Source organism: Schistocerca piceifrons, chromosome 5 (assembly GCF_021461385.2).
Source record: "Schistocerca piceifrons isolate TAMUIC-IGC-003096 chromosome 5, iqSchPice1.1, whole genome shotgun sequence".
NCBI lineage: Eukaryota > Metazoa > Arthropoda > Insecta > Orthoptera > Acrididae > Schistocerca > Schistocerca piceifrons.
In genome coordinates, this window is record NC_060142.1 from 496,226,064 (window position 1) to 496,251,013 (window position 24,950).

General features: G+C 44.3%; 1 protein-coding gene across 1 annotated transcript in view; it reads left to right on the forward strand.

Moving 5' to 3' along the window:
* Positions 1 to 24,950, forward strand: part of LOC124799107 — an 800,045-nt gene that overhangs the window by 530,907 nt on the left and 244,188 nt on the right. The window contains exon 4 of the mRNA XM_047262646.1: positions 17,942 to 18,072. The gene's annotated coding sequence lies outside the window, so the exon portion shown is untranslated. The remainder of the gene's footprint in view (positions 1 to 17,941; positions 18,073 to 24,950) is intronic.

Genomic DNA, 24,950 nt, shown 5'->3' on the forward strand with positions numbered 1-24,950 from the left:
GAGATAACACGGTAATTACATTCGTACACTGTCTCGAGGTGTAGTAAGCTGCAAATGACTTGAGTATTTCTTTCACTGCTTTTGTAATGTACGTAAGAACTTTACAAAAGCACGCGTCATTCCAAGCTAAGACCGTTTCGCAACAACAGTGCCGCATTTTCTGGGTTTCTTGCGGACGCAATTGTGCTGCGGGACGGATAATAGGTCATCACAGCATGTGAATGAAACGGCGCTGCAACTCGAAACTCACCCTTCGGCCACTGGAAACATACTCCAAATCTAAAATACGGGGAACAGTACGATTATTGTGAGCAAAGCGTGTACACAGCACACACATTCGCCGTGAAATTCTGGTAACATATGCACCAAGTGAAATGTCTGGACCAGCCGCAGTCAAATGGTTCCAACAATTAGAACGCGGCCGCACAAACGTCGGTGATGCTTATTCGCTACTCATTCCACATTTTGCACCATGCGATTTCTATATTTGCGGGAAGTTCGAACATCGGGGGGGGGGGGGGGGGGGGGATTTTCATACAGCGGTTGTCGAATGGTTCCGTGACCAAAGAGCAGATTTCTGTCGTATGATTGGTAGGAGGTCCCGGCCGTCTTTTACGGAGACCTTATGACTATGTTTAACAATAGTGCCAAGTATCTGTGTTGCACAAACAGTGCAGCATTCCGTAAAAGAAATTTTGCCTCCCATAGCAATGTGTAACTCACTATTCTAAGCCCGCTCGAAGATGAGCCACCGTGTTGTTCTTGCTTTTAATACTAAGGTGAAAACATGACAACCAGGTTAAATGCCATAGCGTAGAACTCCGAAAGTAGGCAAGTTACACACTGGAATCTGCAATGGCAGCACACAGAGATGACTGACAGTGTAAGTGGCTTCTTAAGAAATAGACTGAATTGTACGTCAAGGAAATTTGAAAATACGATATGTCACTAATCAATAATACCAAGATGTGTTAGAAATTAATAATCGTAAATAAATGTAATGTAATGCGTACAAATAGACAAAAGTAGCCGACATCGTTTGACTAGGCTGACAGCGATCATTCGCTGAAGCGAGGCACTACCTAAATGTATCCAGTAATTTCTGTCCGGAGCGAGTTGAAGGGAAGACAAGCGCCAGACTCGGATTTATTCGAGGAATCCTAAAGAAAAGTAATACATGCACCAGAAAGTTCGCTTAAAAAACGCTCGTTCAGCCGACCTCTTACCATCTTTCAAAGAAGGGATGCACAAGCAGTCAAGAGTTTGTTGACCGTCCTATCTGTTTGTCATTCGATGGACTGTTCCTGCCATAAATACCGCTTCTGTTATGCAAATCATTGTGCATGCCAGTTCTCAAGTAGGAACTTCTTTGGGACGGGAAAAAAGTTTTATTTCAAGATCAAACTTGACTCCGGCGTTAAAACACGTTTTTGTAATGTCTCTAGACGTTATACGAGGGTGATTTTGCTGAATTGGGAACAAACTGCAGGAAAAGATTCCCGAGAGAAAAGGAACAAAAAAGGTCATACGGACGCGTGGCTCGAAACTGAAGATGGAAACGTCTTTGACCGGCGACCCCGGTATTAGCACCAGGAATGTGACCCGGAAAACCATGTGGAACATTCTCCACGACAAATGCCAGTATCCGTATCACTTACAACGCGTGCGGGCGTTCGTACCAGTGCGGATTACCTTCCTGGCGTCGGTTAGTCGCTTGTTCCTCACTTCGGCCTGTAGGGTACTGTGTTTCCTGTCATCCAACCTGGTCAAAAATGAGGCTACTTTAACGGGTGCCGGTATCGTGAACCTTCACAACACCCATCTGTGGGTTACGGAGAAACCGCGTAGTATGGTGGCAGCGAACCGCCAGCATCCGTTCAACCTCAGTGTGTGGCCGGGGACTATTGGCGGACGTTTCGCGGGACCAGCTATCCTTCCACAACGCCTCAAACATGAGGCATATCTGCACCTCCTACGCGTGACTCTTGCAAGAAACCCCCACTCGTACTAAACCTCCAGAAATGTTTCGGTTTAGCCGGTGAGTCGGTAGATGGTACAAGGATGTACAGTATAACTAGTCATGCTTTTCCACCCGAATTTTGCATTAATTAAGCCAATCCGTCTTTAAATTGACTTTGTGAGCCACCGCGAAGGAACCTGTTACGTGGAGATGCTCTCGTAGTTTTATGTCCGCACTCCCCTTGCAGAGCCGTAGCAGCGCCGTCGGATTCTGAAAGTGCAACACTACTGTGTGTTTTACGTAATGAAGCGGGAAGAAGATTTTTGTACAAATAATTTTTACACAGGATGTCACTATGATTCATTTATTTAAGAAACGCCGTAAAATGAACATAACACTAAATATAACCTAACTAATAACGGCAAAAGAGCATGGTCTATCACATGATTAGATCGAAAGGCATTCTATCGACGACTGCCGACTGTGCTGCAGTCTGTAACTTGAACATACAGTCGGTACAGTTCGTATAAGATCGTACCTCTTCGGTTACGCAAGAGTTGTTCATTTATGTATTAATATCAAAATTTCCTGGGGTTTTAAAGTTACTGATAGTATTTGTGACTCGTAAACACCTCCTAATATCTGAGTGGCAAAAGGCAACTTTTGTTAGCAAATATTTATCGATAACTATCACTTGATTCGCGGCAGAATAAATGCGCTTTCCGTACTTATCTCGTTGCTGACGTCACGAGCGAGTTCTGCCTCGGGACCTCATCCCACTATAAGTGTTGGAACCTACCGCTCGCTCCTTACTCCATAGGTACTGCAGCGCTGCTACATTCACTTCAAGTACGTGACGTAACAAAACTGGAAATAAAGTGAAATGCGCTCTCATATGCAAATAAGGGGTACCTTACAGCGTACTTGATTGTTATGACGATGTTCTTGTGTCCCACCACAGTTACTGTTAATGAAATGTGATCAGTCTTTTGTGCGATTCCGTTGTATTTCTCTGCATAGGTTCTTGTACCGTCTTGATCGAGGGTGGTGTGGATACCAGTTTTTTTCAGGTTGCTTCTGTCTTCAGTTAGTTGTAGTATGGTCTGTTCTATCCAAGACTTTTGCATTTTGTGGGTGTTCTGATGTCGGAAATAATGCCAAAATGACTTCCGTCATTTGGTCCCACGTTTGTGACGGTAGTGCGTCTTTATGAAGACTGATGTTATGGAGTTTTGGTCTTGGAAGCTCACCAAACTTAAGAATCGTACTGTTCCATGCAACTTCGAAGTTAGGGATGAGTACATTCGTAGCTGCCGCACCGTTTCATTCGCACGATGTGATTCATGTCGCAACAGGACTGTGTTTGCAGGAAATCCAGAACACGCGTACACTCTTGTTACAATTCGCCGCTCGCGTTGATGGCCCAGAATTGAAATCTGCTTCAATTTGCGGAAGGGTTGCACTTCTGTCACATTGAACGATTCTCTTCACTCGTCGTTGGTCCCGTTCTTGCAGGATCGTTTCCCGGCCGCAGCGATGTCGAAGATTTGATGTTCTACCGTATTCCTAATATTCACAGTACACTGGTGAAATGGTCGTTCGGGGATGCTGTGTCCCATCGCTTGTGCACTGACTGTAAAACCACGTTCAAACTCAATTAAATATTTATAACCTGCATAGCATCAGCAGTAAAAACCGATCTAAAAACCGCGCCATACAACTGTTGTCTTACGTAGGCGTTGCTGACCGCAGCACCGTATTCTGCCTGTTTGCATCTCTCTTCATTTCATGACTGAGCTGCAAGTTTGTGCCCAAATAGTTTTGTTTATTGCTAAAACCATGCAGGTGAAAGTTTGCCTCGCCAGATTTCACAAAACTTGCCAGAAAAGCGTCGTCCATCTCAATTCTGCCCTGTAATGTGCAGAAGTTGCGCGTGCTCACTTTATCTCTCTGCCGTAACTGCTGAGCCACTTGCAGCTTATAAGGGTTAAACTTCAAATCCAGTTTCACAATCCTCTACAAAGACGTACGAGGAATTTGTAATGTTCTGGAATGGAGACGGACAGATCGCTGTGGGCTTCGTTACAGAGCTGCACGAACTCTTCGGATATTTTCCTGTGGTCGAACTGCCGGTTTAGGCCCCTAACGCTTGACACTAGTTATAGAACCCGTTCTATTCACCTCCTACCTGGAATACAGTAATGACAGTCTCTTTAATGGATCATTGCGCTTTTCACAGCCGCAGCTTTCAGCGCACGATCGAATTCATCCATTGATTTTCTCATTTTGAGAGAACTGAAGGGCGATCTGTTTAATTGTTAGAAACCATTCAACGGCTCAGATCACATAAAATACTTCTTTACTTAAGACAGCCGGTTTCAACAGACTATGCTGTCATTTTCAGGACTTAGATGTTGTTGTAAAACATGTTCATCCGGCCGAAGTGGCCGAGCGGTTCTAGGCACTTCAGTCTGGAACCACACGACCACTGCGGTCGCAGATTCGAATCCTGCCTCGGGCGTGGATGTGTGTAATGTCCTTAGGTTTAAGTAGTTCTAAGTTCTAGGGGACTGATGATCTCCGATCAGAGTGCTCAGAGCCATTTGAACCATTTTCTTTGTAAAACATGTTCGTTTTCGCTGACCTCACCCGCAAGATGTTAAGTGGATAAAAACAGCACATTTTAAAAGGTTTAACGTAGCTAAAATATTTAAAAACATAAAGCTCCTTGTGAAACAGGCTATGTCCGTATAAATATTACTCACAGTTGCTTGTTTGCCTCATACAAACACGGTACACAACAGCACAACTCTTTGCATGTGCTGGACGTATTCTAAACAGTGCACTGTTGAAACCGGTTGTCGTCTATAAAGAAATATTTTATGGGATCTTGGCTGTCGGTTGTTAAGAACCCCTCCACTGCCTCAGTATGCACCTGCACTGGCCAACGTTCCTTACTGAACATATGTGTGCGTCCGATCATATGAGGTAGGCGGCTAGAGCACATGTACATCTATGCACGGTGGCTAACTTGTAAGCGTACTCTCATATCGCTGGCTTTGTTGCGGAGTATCTTTGCGGGCAGCCGCGTCTGCAGGGTCGAGCACGGGACACGGAACTGCTATGTTGAGTAGTGTGTAGCTCTGCATGTGAGAGGCATTGTTAGTGTGGAAGTTGAAATGTTTCTGCAAGTGCTATTACAGTAAAGTGATGAAATATGGAAATGATTCAGAGGAAAGTGCGTCAAGAAGTAATTGAAAAATGAGCAGTGCTGCCGATAACGTATTTGTGTATCCTCTAGTTGCGTGTCGTACCGTACAGTATCAATCATCCGTGCCGTGTTCGGTCTCTCAGAATGAACTAATGTGAATTAGCAAAAATTAGTTACTATAAAAGAGTGCAAATAAGTGCCAGTGTCTCGTAGCGAGCGTGAGAACGTGCGTTTGGTCATCGCGTTTCCGCATCAACAATAATCAGCCGCGCCGCGACGGTTACGCGCACGCTCGTACAAGTGAGAACTGAGAACTGAAAAATTAACTTTACGAACAGTGTTACATCATTACTAGTGTCAAGGATGACTGGTACCAAAAGAAATCTGTCTATGCGTGACGAGCGTAGGAACTTTCGTGCGACCATTCGGCTTCCGCATCATCAACAATCACCCGCGTCGTGTCGGTTACGCGTACGCTCGTCCAAGTGATATTGTGGGCAGATAATCATCAAGATTGTGAATTGAGATAAATATTTACGACTTAGAGTGTAAACAGTGCACCTGCGATTTTCTTTAATCGTCTCAGAATGTAGTTGTTCATACCAGACGTCAGACAGTGTTGTGTTTTAACGTTGAGTGGCTCCCCTAAACCCGCTTGCAGATTTTGATAGATAATTTCAGGCAAGCCAGCAGCAGTGTGGAGCAGAAAAATACGACCGCCGCGGGATTATCAGGTACGTGATGTGGACAGGGCGCACGGTCAAGGAACGACAAACAGTTTAAGGTACCCCACCCATTTGTCTTGAAGGGAGGATATAAGATGAACATCAACAAAAGCAAAACGAGGATAATGGAATGTAGTCGAATTAAGTCGGGTGAGGCTGAGGGAATTAGATTAGGAAATGAGACTCTTAAAGTAGTAAAGGAGTTTTGCTATTTGGGGAGCAAAAGAAGTGATGATGGTCGAAGTAGAGAGGATATAAAATGTAGGCTGGCAATGGCAAGGAAAGCGTTTCTGAAGAAGAGAAATTTGTTAACATCGAGTATAGATTTAAGTGTCAGGAAGTCATTTCTGAAAGTATTTATATGGATGGAGTGTAGCCATGTATGCAAGTGAAACATGGACGGTAAATAGTTTGGACAAGAAGAGAATAGAAGCTTTCGAAATGTGGTGCTACAGAAGAATGCTGAAGATTAGATGGGTAGATCACATAACTAATGAGGAAGTATTGAATAGGATTGGGAAGAAGAGAAGTTTGTGGCACAACTTGACCAGAAGAAGGGATCGGTTGGTAGGACATGTTCTGAGGCATCAAGGGATCACCAATTTAGTTAAAAGAGAACAAATTGTCGTTAAATTTTATTTAAATAATTATTTACACCTTCTTGATATAAGCATCTTTTGGTTCTATTTTCAGTTGTGGTGTCCGCTGACGCAGCGATTGACCACTTTTAAATTAGCAGAGTTTTTAATAGCACTTGCAGTCGACATTGGAATGAAGTTACTGGCAAAATAGTAAACTATTAGTGAAGTAAAACAGATTTATGGCAAAATATGAGGTATTATGCTGTATTCATTTGCTGTGTAACTGTACAGAATAAAATGTTCTGACAAACATTTGTGTAATAAAAATAGATCCAAAATACCTAATAAATAATGAAATAAAATAAAGATACGTAGCTTTCTGAAAATGATAACTATACTGCAATACCATCATCTGAGATATCGTATGTTGGAATAGCATGAAGCGTTTAAATGTTGTTAATTCAGAGATAAAGTGTGAAAGTGTTTATTCGCCGTAGGAACGAAATTGGAACAAATGATCCCTCGGTCACAATTTTTTAGTCTTATTTACCAAGTTTCATCACTTCTAAGAGTGTCTTCATCAGAATTTAGACATTTGAAGTGGTCTATGACATAATTACAAATTTATGGGAAGAAAATTTTTTTTCTCTAAGCTGGTCGTAGGTTGTGTTCCTAAAATGAACAGCATAGAGGCAGAAGTGATGACACTTTCTGCAGGACCTGACCGTCATTTTGCAGGACAATGCTCAAGCACGTACAGTGCAAACTGTTATTGATTTGTTTGACTGATGGGGCTGCTAAGTGCTATACCACCTACTGCACTCCCCTGAATGAAGTCCTTGTAAGTTCAACTAGATTTCTAAACTGAAGGAAACACTTCACGGCATTCACTTCAGAACTGCTACAAATTCGCCGGGCAATAGACCGCGCCGCTCGAACTGTTAACACAACTGGCACTGCTAAGACTAGCCTACGACTTCCACATCGCTGGCAACGGATTATACACAATGCTTTGAACGTCAGTAAAACTTTGAAACACGTATCTATTTTGTACGAGCTGTGAATAAATAGTTGCCACTATTAAAGTTCCAACCCTCGTATAACAAACGTTACTATTATTCTACATCTTTAGTCTTCATTTTATCTCGTGGTAATAATTAAACTGAAGATGTTTGGAGTGCTGCAGGGCGGGCTATATGCATCACAGGATGCTGAAGTATCGTAGGTGTGCTCATTAACTGGTGTCCTTGCGGTATATGCTGAAAGAAATAATAGTTCCCTTTTTTGCCAGTAGGTGAAAATATGGCGCTGTAAGCATTCAGAATTTTGTGTGGCTGCAAGAAATCTTTTTAACTGTTGACCAGAGGAGTGTGGATTCCCGTACACAGCTCGAGCACTGGCTGCAGAATTTGAGGCAAGTGCTGTACGGTCGGCCATAGCTGCAGCAACTTCATCATCTTCCATGGGAAAGGGATGCTTCCTCTCCATCTAATTCAAATTTCTTGGTCATATTTTTTAGCCCATTTATTGACATTGGGCCCGCTCGCAGCTATTATTACCCATGATACTCCTGCAATGCATCACTGCTATTGCTGCCGTGCTGATAAAACAACCTTACCAGTAGTGCACAGTGTTTCTTCGCAACAGCCATTACGTTTTGTACGGAAAAGTTAAAGCTTCTTAACACTTTACACCAACAATCACTTCACAAAAGAAATAAACACGGGTTGCCAAGTGGCAAACAGCACACTAACGTCACAAAAGGAAACATTTCACATTCTGTCTGCTTACAGCGTCACATTTTCACACGGCGGCAGAAAGTGGAACTATTTTTCCGCGTACTCCATGAATTCTCCGATTAGTGAACAAACCTAATGATGATTCAGCGTCCTGGTATGTATACAATCCGCACTGCAGCAATCTGAACAACGTCTGTCTAATTATGACCACTCGGTACACATTTCCAGCCCTCTGCCGCTAGAGAACTCCGAATTGTAGCGTGAAAAATGGTAATGTGTAACCTATGTCAGAGGGTGGGGAACAACATGCTATAATCCAGTTTCGAGTTGGAATAGTTCATCCAGAATGGAGCACCCTGTCCTTCAGCATGACAGTGCGAGACAACACATGAATGTTGCATTATCTGTTACAATCTGATGCCTTCGGTTCACTGTCATCGATCATCCTCCATACAGTTCCGACTTGTCCCCATCCAATTTTCAGATGTTTCCAAAACTTAAAGAATACTTTTACTTCGGTAGTGACGAAGCAGTTAAGCAGAGGTGAGATTGTGGCTCCATCAACAAAGTCAAACATTCCACAGTGACTGGTCTAACTGGAAGAAATGTGTTCATGGCCGGGGGTGACTATGTTGAATAAAGATGTAGAATTTAATAACGTTTGTTTCATTTAAAACGTTCAAGAGATTTCACCCGTGGTCTAGAGGTAGCGTCTTTGATTCATAATCAAAACGTCTTCGATCCCCGCCACTGCCTAAATTTTGATAAGTAATCAGCATTGGCGGCCGAAGACTTCCGGCATAAGAAGTCAGCCTCATTCTGCCAACGGCCTTGTCAAAGAGGGCGGAGGAGCGGATAGAGGTTCAGGGCACTCTCTTGTCCTAGGGGTGGGAACTTGCCCCTAAAGGCGGAAGAATCAGCAATCATCAACGACATGAGGATGCAGAAGGCAATGGAAACCACTGCATTAAAAACCGTAACGTGTATCCACAGGACATGTGGTCTGTAATTGAAGAAGTGTCATGATGATCTCTCCATTGGCAAAAGATTCCGGAACAGTTCCCCATTCGGATCTCCGGGAGGGGACTGCCAAGGGGGAGGTTACCATGAGAAAAAGATTGAATAATCTACGAAAGGATAACGTTCTACGAGTCGGGGCGTGGAATGTCAGAAGCTTGAACGTGATAGGGAAACTAGAAAATCTGAAAAGGGAAATGCAAAGGCTCAATCTAGATATAGTAGGGGTCAGTGAAGTGAAGTGGGAGGAAGACAAGGATTTCTGGTCAGATGAGTATCGGGTAATATCAACAGCAGCAGAAAATGGTATAACAGGTGTAGGATTCGTTATGAATAGGAAGGTAGGGCAGAGGGTGTGTTACTGTGAACAGTTCAGTGACCGGGTTGTTCTAATCAGAATCGACAGCAGACCAACACCGACAACGATAGTTCGGGTATACATGCCGACGTCGCAAGCTGAAGATGAACAGATAGAGAAAGTGTATGAGGATATTGAAAGGGTAATGCAGTATGTAAAGGGGGAGGAAAATCTAATAGTCATGGGCGACTGGAATGCAGTTGTAGGGGAAGGAGTAGAAGAAAAGGTTACAGGAGAATATGGGCTTGGGACAAGGAATGAAAGAGGAGAAAGACTAATTGAGTTCTGTAACAAGTTTCAGCTAGTAATAGCGAATACCCTGTTCAAGAATCACAAGAGGAGGAGGTATACTTGGAAAAGGTCGGGAGATACGGGAAGATTTCAATTAGGTTACATCATGGTCAGACAGAGATTCCGAAACCAGATACTGGATTGTAAGGCAGGAGCAGATATAGATTCAGATCACAATATAGTAGTGATGAAGAGTAGGCTGAAGTTCAAGACATTAGTCAGGAAGAATCAATACGCAAAGAAGTGGGATACGGAAGTACTAAGGAATGACGAGATACGTTTGAAGTTCTCTAACGCTATAGATACATCAATAAGGAATAGCGAAGTAGGCAGTACAGTTGAAGAGGAATGGATCTCTAAAAAGGGCCATCACAGAAGTTGGGAAGGAAAACATAGGTACAAAGAAGGTAGCTGCGAAGAAACCATGGGTAACAGAAGAAATACTTCAGTTGACTGATGAAAGGAGGAAGTACAAACATGTTCCGGGAAAATCAGGAACACAGAAATACAAGTCGCTGAGGAATGAAATAAATAGGAAGTACAGGGAAGCTAAGACGAAATGGCTGCAGGAAAAATGTGAAGACACAGAAAAAGATATGATTGTCGGAAGGACAGACTCAGCATACAGGAAAGTCAAAACAACCTTTGGTGACATTAAAAGCAACGGTGGTAACATTAAGAGTGCAACGGAAATTCCACTGTTAAATGCAGAGGAGAGAACAGATAGGTGGAAAGAATACATTGAAAGCCTCTATGAGGGTGAAGATTTGTCTGATGTGATAGAAGAAGAAACAGGAGTCGATTTAGAAGGGATAGGGGATCAAGTATTAGAATCGGAATTTAAAAGAGCTTTGGAGGACTTACGGTCAAATAAGGCAGAAGGGATAGATAACATTCCATCAGAATTTCTAAAATCATTGGGGGAAGTGGCAACAAAACGACTATTCACGTTGGTGTGTAGAATATATGAGTCTGGCGACATACCATCTGACTTTCGGAAAAGCATCATCCACACAATTCCGAAGACGGCAAGAGCTGACAAGTGCGAGAATTATCGCACAATCAGCGTAACAGCTCATGCATCGAAGCTGCTTACAATAATAATATACAGAAGAATGGAAAAGAAAATTGAGAATGCGCTAGGTGACGGTCAGTTTGGCTTTAGGAAAAGTAAAGGGACGAGAGAGGCAATTCTGACGTTACGGCTAATAATGGAAGCAAGGCTAAAGAAAAATCAAGACACTTTCATAGGATTTGTCGACCTGGAAAAAGCGTTCGACAATATAAAATGGTGCAAGCTGTTAGAGATTCTGAAAAAAGTAGGGGTAAACTATAGGGAGAGACGAGTCATATACAATATGTACAACAACCAAGAGGGAATAATAAGAGTGGACGATCAAAAACGAAGTGCTCGTATTAAGAAGGGTGTAAGACAAGGTTGTAGCCTTTCGCCCCTACTCTTCAATCTGTACATCGAGGAAGCAATGATGGAAATAAAAGAAAGGTTCAGGAGTGGAATTAAAATACAAGGTGAAAAGATATCAATGATACGATTCACTGATGACATTGCTATCCTGAGTGAAAGTGAAGAAGAATTAAATGATCTGCTTAACGGAATGAACAGTCTAATGAGTACACAGTATGGTTTGAGAGTAAATCGGAGAAAGACGAAGGTAATGAGAAGTAGTAGAAATGAGAACAGCGAGAAACTTAACATCAGGATTGATGGTCACGAAGTCAATGAAGTTAAGGAATTCTGCTACCTAGGCAGTAAAGTAACCAATGACGGACGGAGCAAGGAGGACATCAAAAGCAGACTCGCTATGGCAAAGAAGGCATTTCTGGCCAAGAGAAGTCTACAAATATCAAATACCGGCCTTAATTTGAGGAAGAAATTTCTGAGGATGTACGTCTGGAGTACAGCATTGTATGGTAGTGAAACATGGACTGTGGGAAAACCGGAACAGAAGAGAATCGAAGCATTTGAGATGTGGTGCTATAGACGAATGTTGAAAATTAGGTGGACTGATAAGGTAAGGAATGAGGAGGTTCTTTGCAGAATCGGAGAGGAAAGGAATATGTGGAAAACACTGATAAGGAGAAGGGACAGGATGATAGGACATCTGCTAAGACATGAGGGAATGACTTCCATGGTACTAGAGGGAGCTGTAGAGGGCAAAAACTGTAGAGGAAGACAAGAGATTGGAATACGTCAAGCAGATAATTGAGGACGTAGGTTGCAAGTGCTTCTCTGAGATGAAGAGGTTAGCACAGGAAAGGAATTCGTGGCGGGCCGCATCAAACCAGTCAGTAGACTGACGACCCCCCCCCCCCAAAAAAAAAAAAACAACATTTCTCTATATACTAAACTAACTGTTTCACAATAATCATTCGAGTTCCGCAGTTATAAAATTTCCACCTGCTCACAATACTTCTAAAAATTCCAATTACTTGCCACAACTGCAGAAACACGTCTGACTTTACGCCAGTGGGTTCCAACCTATCTGAAACCTTTGCCCTTGAGTGTAAACAGCTATTACGTAGTACCCACCCCCACCCCTCCTCCAACTCTCACCCTCTCCATCAACATCATTGGCACCTAACTAAATTATGGAATCAAAAAGGTCTTTCTTTGTTCACTTTTATTTTAAAAAGATGAAATACAAATGATATTTAATTTTGCAGGTGTTTTGTTAAACAATGAACTTGTGAATCAGTAAAACAATCAGTAACAGCCCTTCTTTATAGAATGCTGAAGCAGTTCACAGTGTATCGCAAGTGCTACCTACAACCCATTCTCAGAAAAGAAAGCTGGCTATCCACATTGAGGATAGACATATGTTGCAAACCAAGCTCCCTCTGCCCCATTCCTGTCCTTAGCAACACTTGTTTCACCTATACGCTGCACCCCCAGTCAAAATCAGCCAAGTTAAAATATGTGCTCTGTACTTATTGTTTGTAAAACTTATGATTGTTGTACTGCTTTAAGACTTGAGGTTGGAAGTGGTTTGTCTGAGCAGTGTCGCTAGTAAAAATAACAGTAACAGTACTGCGAAGTCGGTACTGAAATTTCACAAGCTGCGAAATTGTCGTGAATAAAACAGTGACCCGAATATAGAATAAATTTCCTTTACGTCAATGGTCAGAAACTTTTTGTCAGCAGATTACCGGTTTCGGTCTACAATGACCATCTTCAGATATGTTTTATAAAAACTGTTTTATGAAAACAATGTCCTAATCTACTGCAGCCATAGTGACAACATCAAATGTTAAATTCAAAATCAGCCTGATTTCGCATTTAACATTTGACGATACTACTATGGCTGCAGTACGTTAGGACATTGTTTTTGTAAGACAGATCTGAAGATGGTCATTATAGACCGAAACCGGTAATATGTCAACAGAAAGTTTGAGACCATAGACGTGAAGTAAAGGAAATTTACGCTACAGCAAAGTTGTAGCCATTGAATAGTTAACTGTTGTGTTGTGTTGTGCTGTGCTGTCAATTATTTTGTTTATGTGCTGCGAAGTGAATAATAAAGCAGCTTGTGGTCCATTGCACGAACTACCCAGAACTCGGTTTTCAGGACATATTTAAGCCTATGTGACGTGTATGTCTCAATATTTCTGTCGTAGATGCTTTGCACAAAGTAGGAAGTCTGTGTGCAGCGGGTGGACTATACGAGGAAGGCGACATTCATGCGCTGCTGGAAATTAGTACTCCTGAAAAGGCGACGTCGATTTTGATCCGATGATGGCATACGCCACCTCGGGGACAATAGATGTACTGATAATGATTTCAACATCGTCCGCGAACACGTAGCATAGTGGTACTGCTACCAGAGCGCATCTGTTACACCCTTCACTGGGAATGCTGAAGGCCAGAAGGATCAGCGTGGTGCAAACGTGTGAAACGAGCAGGCAGTAGTGCCACGGAGACGCACTCAGCTTCCTACAGCCAGCTGAGCTAGATTGAAAGGGGTCAAATTGTGGCCTTCAGAGTGGCGGGATGTTCGTTTGGAGAATTGTCACACAAGCTGGACGTGCTGCATAAGTTGTGCAACGATGCTGGTGTAAGTGGTCACGTGAACGTAGTCAAACACTCACTCTCTCTCTCTCTCTCTCTCTCTCTCTCTCTCTCTCTCTCTCTCTCAGACACACACACACACACACACACACACACACACACACACACGGCTCTGGATGTCCATGCTGAACAGACGCCGCCAGGAAGCGGTGGCAGACCGTAGTATAGATAAGAGGGCTTGTGAGCCCAGACGTGTCAACACGAACTGTTGCGAACCGGTTATTAGCAGTGGGACTAAGGCACGCGCACCTTCACGACTCGACTGGTACCGTCAGAGGATCACTTGGAAGATGGGGAGTGGTACGCCATGGTCTTCAGCAGTGAAAGCAGATTCTACCTCCACGCAAGTGATGGTCGTCTGCGCATACGATGTAGGCCTGGTGAGTCCTGTCAAGTAGACACGCTGGCACTACCCCAGCGCCGGCCGGCGTGGCCGAGCGGTTCTAGGCGCTTCAGTCCGGAACCGCGCAGACTGCTACGGTCGCAGGTTCGAATCCTGCCTCGGGCATGGATGTATGTGATGTCCTTAGGTTAGTTAGGTTTAAGTAGTTCCAAGTTCTAGGGGACTGATGACCTCAGCTGTTAAGTCCCATAGTGCTCAGAGCCATTTGAACCATTTTTCATACCCCCTGTACTAATGATTCCAACCGATTTACCCATTCATTTTGATTTCTGTTTCCAACCAACGTTCCGTTTGCAATAACAATAAATGAGGTAGGGGAGGGGAAGAGAAGATGGAAAGAGCAGGGAGGAAGAAATGGATAGAAAGAGTGTCAGATAAGAGGTGTACGGGCAGCGGAGGGAGGGGAGAAAGGTGATGGACAAAGAGAGGGGGGAGGAGGAACAGATTGGGGAGAGAGATTGGGGGGGAGAGAGAGAGAGAGATTGGGGAGAGAGAGAGATTGGGGGGGCAGAGAGAGATGGGGGAGAGAGATGGGGGAGAGAGCAGGAGGAGGAGGAGGAGATTGGGACGTATATCCAATTTTCATAAATATTTAACAGTTGCGAAACTTTGCCAGGTTCGCTAGTAATCTAACAAAAACAAGAACCTAGTCTAAAAGCCTCGCTACTCCTTTGGGAGCTGCTACGTGATACGACGCGTGCGCACCGCAGCACCCGGTACTGGGTCGAGTAGCCACTTGTAGGTGCTGTAGCGCACGATGGTATTAGGCGCGGCGCGACGGCCAATATTTATGTCCAACGGGCGGCTGTCGGGTCGTGTTGGCCACGGCCGTTTCGCAACGCCCACGCGGGCGGCCGGCCGCCGGCGGCCTCTGTGATCAGCGGCGCGGCTCGGCGCGATGCGAGCAGGGAGACGGGCGGAAATGTCGATTAGGCCGGACACGCTTTCCACTCTGCCACCAGCGAATGGGCGCGGGTCGCGGCCGGGCTCCTGCAGCAGCGCATCCACTCTGTCTTAGTGCTCCGCCGCCGAGGCTGGTGCGTTTTAATACCGCCGAGTGCGTAGCTGCGTTTCTTCCCCCACCCAGCACCCTCGGTGCTTGCGAGTAATGCCAGCAGGCGAGAGTCTTTTGTAGCGACTCACTAAGATGGAAGACAGCTTGGCCTGCGAAGTGACGTTCCATAAGCGCCCTCTGAGCGACGAATCGAGAACGGAAGCGCCCCCACTGCTTTGTCCATCCTTCACCCCGTCGTAAAAACAGAGCAGTGCCTGAGCTGCAGCAGTACAGTGTGTCCACATGAAACCTCCATGATATCCAAAAACACAAAAAAAGGGAGTGGCCGTGCGGTTCTAGGCGCTACAGCCTGGAGCCGCTACGGTCGCAGGTTCGAATCCTGCCTCGGGCATGGATGTGTGTGATGTCCTTAGGTTAGTTAGGTTTAATTAGTTCTAAGTTCTAGGCGACTGATGACCTCAGAAGTTGAGTCGCATAGTGCTCAGAGCCATTTGATCCACAGAAAAAGACTGGAGACACAGATACTGGCTAATTGCTGCATCACGTAATGTAATTCGATAAGTGTTGTATAGTGGGGGCGTCCACTTTGATGTAAATCTCGCTACCGCTGAGAAAGACTAGTACAGGTATGATGACTAACTGAAACCCTCAGCTGCCGACAGGTGTTGTTGATATACCTCGATGTGGACAGCTGAAAATGTGTGCCCCGACCGGGACTCGGGATGGGCAAATGTCTATAAGGTACATTACATACGTAGAATTGTGGACAGTTGGGAATGTGAGTCTCACGGGAAGCGTGAATGGGATAAGTCCCTGCAGTCGCGCTATTCATCTGTGTCCTCGGTGGCTCAGATGGATAGAGCGTCTGCCATGTAAGCAGGAAATCCCGGGTTCGGGTCCCAGTCGGGGCACACATTTTCAGCTGTCCACATCGAGGTATATCAACAACACCTGTCGGCAGCTGAGGGTTTCAGTTAGTCATCATTTATTCCAGGGAAAAGCTGCACGGTCATCAACAGTATTCTGTTCTTTCGAGAACAGTTACTGTCTTCATATCTAATACAGGTATCCTGGTAGGAAGGATGCATGGGTTCTAGGGCAGCGCGCGCGCGCACACACACACACACACACACACACACACACACACACAGAAAAAAACCAGTAAAATATATTACTCAACTTCGGTAACGCTGGCTAGAACAATTGTAAATGCAGGTTTAGCCTATCTGTCCAGCGTTCCATGAACACTAACTAAATAATATTCTCTGAACTAAAGTCGTGATGTACTATTCGAAGAACAATTGCAAGCTAACCGTACTCGGTTAAAGCTCTAGGCAGGCGGTCTCTGTCCATACGCGATAATTCTATTGTGTTCTGTCTCTACTGAAGACTAACCACTGTCTATTTACCGGCCACTGTTTCTCTCTCACTCGACGACTTGAAGAAACGACGAACGTCGTGCAGAACTCTCTAGCGAGACTCGGACAGACTTACAACTTGCAACTGACATCTTCCGCTCGTGAACATTTACTTTACAGGTTCCTTTCTCTGTCGTAACACATCACATGCATACTGTACTGTTTACAAAATATGACAGTATACATTTTATGTGTTACGACAGTGAAAGGGACCTGTGACCACTGGAGACAGTGCCACAAGTTCCTCCAAAAATTCGAAACACAACAAAACACACACACACACACACACACACACACACACACACACACACACACACACACACACTGTCGTATTAAGAAATGACTGGTAACAGTAAACTTGGAGTTTCCGTATTATGTTTCATTTGTGTGTGGTTTCAACAAAGTGTTCTCACTATAGGCTACATGTGATACGCTTTCTGGCATAAAATGACACCAAAATAGTGTGTATTATCACGTGCCTTGGGCCTTCTGCAAGTAAATAAACAGGAGATGGCTTCCATTGATAAATTCCTTGATTCTTTCTGTTTACTGAAATCTCTCGTGATAGTCTCGAATGACGTACACAAAGAGATATTTATTTGTTCATTCTGAGTGAGTTACCACCACGTACACCAAGTGTTAATATTTTTAAAGCTTTCCTGTATTTCCTAGATTGTTTTTAATGCCCTGATGTGCACATTGACCCCCTTTTCTCGTGGTGTACTCGAGTTGTCCGTCCGACGCTGCCTGTCTAGCGTAGTTGTCTACAACGACTGTAGTGGTCATGTCATGCCTTTGTGGCATAATGATGAGAAAGAGGAGAGGATGAACCTAGTCGGTATATACGTGCCTCTGAAGCGCCCCCTAGATCTCCTGAACGAACAGAGATAGCTATTTTTTTTACACGATTTGTGCTTACGGATTCCGTGTTCATTCCCACAGAGCAATTGCAACGTCTCCGAAAGAGTCATCATTCTCGTGAACGATGGATTTTTCTTTTCGATTTTTCTGTACGTTTACGGTCATAGATGAGAAATCGTACCTTTAAAATATATTTAAAAAGAAACAATTTCTGTCATATATAGTTAAGTGTTTTTTAATATGAAGTGCCTTAAGATTGTGTCGTTTATCTGCAGGGTCGCTGCGGACAACCATCGGAGGCAGACCACAAAAAATACGTCATACCAGCTAACACTTGGCTACGCCCTGGATTCTAAGCGACGTTCGCTTCTTACCCCGCAACGGATCACGTAACGCGCGCTGAAAGGTGAGTTGCTGCTGCTGTAAATTACGTCTTCTCCTAGTTGGCTAACAGCCTTAGTCTTTATGTCAAGCCGCAATGAAATTATCAAATGTGTGTGCTTTTTTTTACGTACGAGTGTATTATGGGCGCTAACAAAAAAATAGTTCCAGGTAAAGGCGAAATTGTATAGCTATTGAACAGTATAGGAATATGCAGCGTGTTAAAATTTGAAGTGTTTTAGGCAGAAAATTCCTGAAGCCGTTCGGAAAATGGCTGTAAATAAACGACCGCAATTAGGGAAGGCAGTTCCGTGAGAAAAAATCTTACATGCGTACAATGCAGGAGAAAGCCATTGTGAAGAAAAAAAAGTATAACATTGTGACCATCTGTGAGCCATGGGCGCTTAAGGTAGAGCGGAGGCAAACCAGAAAAGGTTTAGAGTTTTTAACGTCGAGGCGACGACAAAATCAATGGAGACAGTCACAAAATTAGAAAACAGGCACAGCCTAACTTTGCCCACTATAGGTTAGAATTCCAGGCTTGAAAGACACATCACCATGTAATCTCCACGTCTCAAAAGCTTTCGAACATGTTAAAAAACAATGTCCTTATTAAAAATTTAAAAGTTGCTACCTCACTGTCATCTATAAACTTAAAAACATAATAATGCAGCAAATCACATGCCCTTTCACGTTTTATCACCTGTCGAAAACTTCAGTTCAATATGCTGATGCTGCTATGAAGCTATTAGTGTACCCACATAATACAGGGTGGCCCAAAAAAACACCGACAAAGCTTAGGAACAAGTTCCTCACACTAAAACAAAAAAGGTATCTTAAGTGCATACCTTAAGAGATAGGAGCACTTGTTCATCTTTGGTTCTATGAGTTGAATCTTTTCTACTGCAAGCTCTTTGCTTTTCATATTTTGGGGGGAGGTAGTATCGACCAAAACAAGAAAAAATGTTCAGTAAACACGGGCTCTGAAACTCATATGTTAAGATCTATGAGCGCTTGTCCAGCAGAAAAGATGTAGAGATGTGTTTCATGCTAGCAAAGCTGGAGTGCTCCTACCTCTTAAGGTATTAGACATTTTTTTCTTATGTGTTAGGAACCTGTACATAAATTTTGTCTCCTTTTTCTTTGTACGCCCTGTACACGTCACCCCGTACAGAAACTACTGTGTATCTAAGTAGGCCGGATATTAAACGTCTTAGTGCTGAAATACAAGTATTTCCATGTATTAGTCATTCAAATAAATGCGTCGTTTTTGCGTGGAACACTTGCCAGGTTTTCACCTGAAACGACAAACCATCAGCCGATCCAGGGGAAATTCTACCAAATAATAACTTTCCTGATCGTTACGGACGTCGTCTACGTTCTGAACTGTCATATGACACATGTCGTCTTGCTCCAGCGAGAGGACCCTCACATGTGTGGTGGTTGTGTGCGTCACAGTTTCTTTGAATCTGTTTTATGTTCAGACAAGAGGCAGTGGCTAATCTGCGTGCAGATGTGTTCTCTATTCTAGCTAAAAAGGAGAAGAATGTGGCACAAATTTTAAGTTCCTATGAAATGTCCGGCTTAATCTCCTAAATATTACGGAGATGTAATTAACTTGCTTTTAGGAGAGCTGGCTCATGTAAGTGATGAGAGAGGCACACTTCCCTGTGTCGTTACTACAGCTTCCTTTTTATGCTATCAGTTTTTTTTAAAGGTTTACAATATTTAACTTAAAGTACTGTACCTTCAAAGTTGCATGAATATACCGGTGGACCGTGTAAGGCAGTGAAATTGAGTGCAGTTTTTAACCAGCTTTTTATTTCACCTCCTTTTAATACTTTAATCACATTCGTCTCTATTTTTATAAGGGTGTTGTTAACTCCGTAGTTGAAAACACACACACACACACACACACACACACACACACACACACACACACACACACTTCACACATGCTGACCTGGTATCGGCACTGATTGGTTTGTAGATTTAGTGCGTGAATGAAATAGCCTACTTTAGGACATACGTTCCATATTTTGCAGTAGACGTTGCGCTGAATTACGCTCGGACCTTGGGGCTCCCAGTGTCTCTCATTAGTATTTAGACTCCTTATATGGGAGACCCACAACTTTGTGTTGAGCAGGAAGAAATATTGCTGACCATATTATTGGATGTAAACTACGGCACTCCCTTAAGACATTCATACAGATACATAAACTTACCGGATAATTGATAGCATGCACGGACTATATTCCGCATAGTGGGGTTTTAAGCCCCCTGGTAGTCGCCATTTATGAAGTGAACAAGCTAGACAGATGGGTCTTAGCCCCAGCGGAGGCAATTAAATACATCCGAAGTGGAACACTTCATGTCAGAGCTGGAGTTTCTCTTAGTGCCGTACTACCTGTGGTACCCACACACGTGACGCAACGCCACAAAGTTTATGACGCTGTGATTGGCAATAACCCTCGTCGTGGTAAGACACTTCATCAGTGTCTGATGAAGTGATGTGGAAATGGGTATACCGAAATTAATTTACAGTAAATATTGCCAAAATATTTGCACTGTCGAATCTTTACGAAATCCTGTAATTTATTTAGATATAGATACGGCTTTTTCCTCCGCTCTAAGAAGTGATCGTGCGAAGTGGCGCAGCGTTCAATGCAGTAGACTTGAGCTGCAAAGAAACTGGTTTCGAATCAATGTCTGGCCATCCGGATTTATGTTTTCCAGCGTTTTCTTATTCACGACACTCAAAATAGAAACTGAATCTCAGGCAAGCCTAATATATTCTTTTGCAACGTGTCCAGACCACCGACTTAAAATAAGCACTCTGGAGTAACGTCAATACGCAGTGGAGCATTCCCTTGCTCGGGTGCAAACTTGAATCCGTCGTTGCATACCGTCGATGAGACCACATTGTCCTACTCTTCAATGGCGATTCTGCGTAAATCGTGCAGGGTTCGTGGTCGTTCTTGACGTCCATTAACGGCTCGTTTCAGTCAATCCCAGACATGTTCTAACATTCCGGGTGTGCAGCCGGATCCCGTCGACATTGTGCCACGATATTTCGGCCCGATGACGTCCGTCCATCTTCAGGTGAGTAGACAACTACTGAAGAGCCCAGGTGCATTCACGGTATTTATGCCGAATCTTGCGCATACGAAATATGCCAGGTGACGTCAAGCGCGGAACTGCTGAATTGTGTGTGCTGCCCTCGGTGGTGGAAGTATCGAATGACCTCCTCGATTCCGTTGTGACTGGATAATTTTAGTCATCGGATTCCAGTTTTTACCTAGTTGAAAGCCGTTGTCACGATTTATAAGATTACCGGCACGACGCATTTGCCCCGATTCTTGACTACTTAACCACAAAAACTGGAAACTGGAGCTACGATATTTTTCCATGGTGTTCCACTGAGTGTCCCATGGAAATAGTGTTTTGCCACCGCTGATTTTAACGATTGCCGATGACTGTTGTATTTGCCACGGAATATCGTGGCAGAATGTCGACGGGATCCGGCTACAGACCGAAAATTACTAGAAAAAGAAATACGCCAGAAAAATTTCAGAAATTAAAATCCAGTGGGTTATTAGGTCGAGTCATATTTCCTTTAAAATAATCAACGTTTCGACCACACTGCTGGTATCTTCCTCAGACTCTTCCCGTGTCCACTACTGCTAGAACACTGTCAGAGACCAGTGTCGCGTTCTCTTATAAAGGAGAGTTTTCCCGCATTCGTACTGGGGAAGTGGTAGTATTTGTTAAAATTCCTACGGCTACCGTTGGTGGGCCATCGTCATAGGCTAATATTCCCGCACTGATGCAGAAGAAGGGGCGCTGTTGGCTAAACTCCGGTCCGAGAAGCGGTTGAAATTTCCAAGAATGCATTTAATTTTAATAGAGAGGACGGCTATAGGCTTCCGGCATCATGGCTCCCCGCCATCAAGGAAGTGAATATAAGGCCGCGGTGTGCGAGCAACATAAACAACGCGCTGCCAGTCACCTCGGCGGAAAATAATATTTTGGGTAAACATTCCCCCTTTCTTGCTCTATCCGTTTCGCATCTTGCCACTGACGACGGCCAACCAATAGCAAGCAGTAGGAGGAATTTCAACCAATAACCCTTCTCCAGCGTAAGTGTGGAGTAGTGCCTTTCTAGCCAATGACGATGGGCCACCAATAGTATCCACAAGAGTTTAGCCAACAGCGCCCCTTCTTCTGCATCAGTGCGGAAATATTAGCCTATGACGATGGCCCACCAATAATGGTAGCCGTAGGAATTTTAACCAATACTACCACTTCTCCAGCACGAATGCGGGGAAACTCTCCTTTACAAGAGAACGCGACACTGGTCTCTGACAGTATTATAGCAGTAGTGGACACGGGAAGAGTCTGAGGAAGATCCCACCAAAGGGATCGAAACGTCGATTATTTTAGAGGGAATATGGTGCGGCCTAATAATCCAGAAGATTTTTACTTCAGTCACAAAAGCCACGAAAGCCTGCAGATGTGCATAAAATTTCATGTTCGATTAGGTTCGTGCCTGGAGAATAGGCAAGCCACTCGATTCTGGTGATCCTAGCATCATGATGAAATATGTTCACGAGAATAGGACGACGAGGACGCCAGTTTTTATCCATCAAGAGGAAAGTGTAGGTAAATTTTGGGTATACGGTCCCATTTTCGGTTGCAGAATATCGTCCATTTACCGTAGAGCAGTGAGATTGTCCTCAGCAACTACAAGAGCTGTACGGTGTTCCCATGTAATGCCACCTCAGAACATCGCTCCATCACCGCGTTGTTCCAGATGTGGGACGTAGTGTCGGAGGCGTTCGGTATTACCAGATTGCCTCCAAACAAGTTTGCGATTATTGGGGCATAAACAGATTAGAGTTTCGTCCGTAAAGAACATCCGCCTCTAGTCCTAGTGTGTCGAGTCTGCGTGATTTCTCGCTTATCTTTAACGATGTCTTCCATGATGTTCTGTATGTCATGGTGCTCTCCATGGCCATCGGGAATGGAGAGTCGAATTGAGAAATCGTCTCGTAACAGTCTGATGCGATACATGACATCCTGTAGCTTCTCTGAACGCCGAATTCAGTTCTGAAGCACTCAGCCCACGGTTCCTTTGCCTCAAAGGTCGTAGATATAATCCAGTGCACCTGCACGGCATTGAAGGACTGTGCCGTGTAGTCCTCAACACTACCTGTGAATTGGAATCCATTCCATGCCCGCATCACGTCTATTCGATCCCAGTGCACATATCGAGCTCGGTTGACAAGCGTTTTGTGTGTAACATGATGATGCGGACCCTATCGTTGATCACTATTTTCACTCTACTATTCCATGCGCCCCCAAGTGTGCTTCTCTTTCAACTGAAATGCTGCAGTCACAATAGTAACACACCTGTACGAAATATCGGGGTGATGCAACACCTCTGTTGATGCATGTATTTCCTCACTCAGCTCGGGATGACCAGAGCTCTCACTCCTCACCGCAGCTCAGGTGATGGATACGCTCCTGCATGTAGACGTACCAGGTGGTTATTAAAGTGCATCTACTCACGGAGGTCAAGTGTGGGCTGTAATTATCGTGTGGCAGCGAAACTTAGTACATATGCTAATGCGTTAACGCTTTATGCTGGAAAACAAGTTACACTACTGGCCATTAAAATTGCTACACCAAGAAGGAATGCAGGTGATAAACGGGTATTCAATGGACTAATGTATTATACTTGAAATGACATGTGATTACATTTCCACGCAATTTGGGTTCATAGATCCTGAGAAATCAGTACCCAGAACAACCACCTCTGGCTGTAATAACGGTGTTGAAACGGCTGGGCATTGAGTCAAACAGAGCTTGGATGGCGTGTACAGGTACAGCTGCCCATGCAGCTTCAACACGATACCACAGTTCATCAAGAGTAGTGACTGGTGCATTGTGACGAGCCAGTTGCTCGGCCACCACTGACCAGACGTTTTGAATTGAGGAGAGATCGGGGCAGCAGTCGAACATTTTCTGTATCCAGAAAGGCCGCTGCAGGACCTGCAACATGCGGTCGTGCATTATAGTGCTGAAATGTAGGGTTTCGCAGGGATCGAATGAAGGGTAGAGTAACTGGTCGTAACACATGTGAAATGTAACGTCCACTGTTGAAAGTGCCGTCAATGCGAACAAGAGGTCACCGAGACGTGTAACCAATGGCACCCCCTACCATCACGCCGGGTGATGCGCCAGTATGACGATGAAAAATACACGCTTCCAATGTGCGTTCACCGCGATGTCGCCAAACACGGATGCGACCGTCATGATGCTGTAAACAGAACCTGGATTCATCCGAAAAAATGACGTTTCGCCATTCGTGCATCCTGGTTCGTCGCTGAGTACACCATGGCAGCCGCTCCTGTCTGTGATGCCGCGTCAAGAGTAATCGCAGCCACGGTCTCCGAGCTGATAGTCCATACTGCTGCAAACGTCGTCGAACTGTTCGTGCAGATGGTTGTTGTTTTGCAAACGTCCCCATCAGTTGACTCAGGGATCGAGACGTGGCTGCACGATCCGTTACAGCCATGCGGATAAGATGCCTATCATCTCGACTGCTAGTGGTAAGAGGCCGTTGGGATCCAGCTCGGCGTTCAGTATTACCCTCCTGAAGCCACCAATTGCATATTCTGCTAACAGTCATTGGATCTCGACCAACGCGAGCAGCATTGTCGCGATACGATAAATCGCAATCGCGATAGGCTACAATCCGACCTTTATCAAAGTTGGAAACGCGATGGTACGCATTTCTCCTCCTTACACGAGGCGTCACAACAACGTTTCACCAGGCAACGCCGGTCAACTGCTGTTTGTGAATGAGAAATCGGTTGAAATCTTTCCTCATGTCAGCAC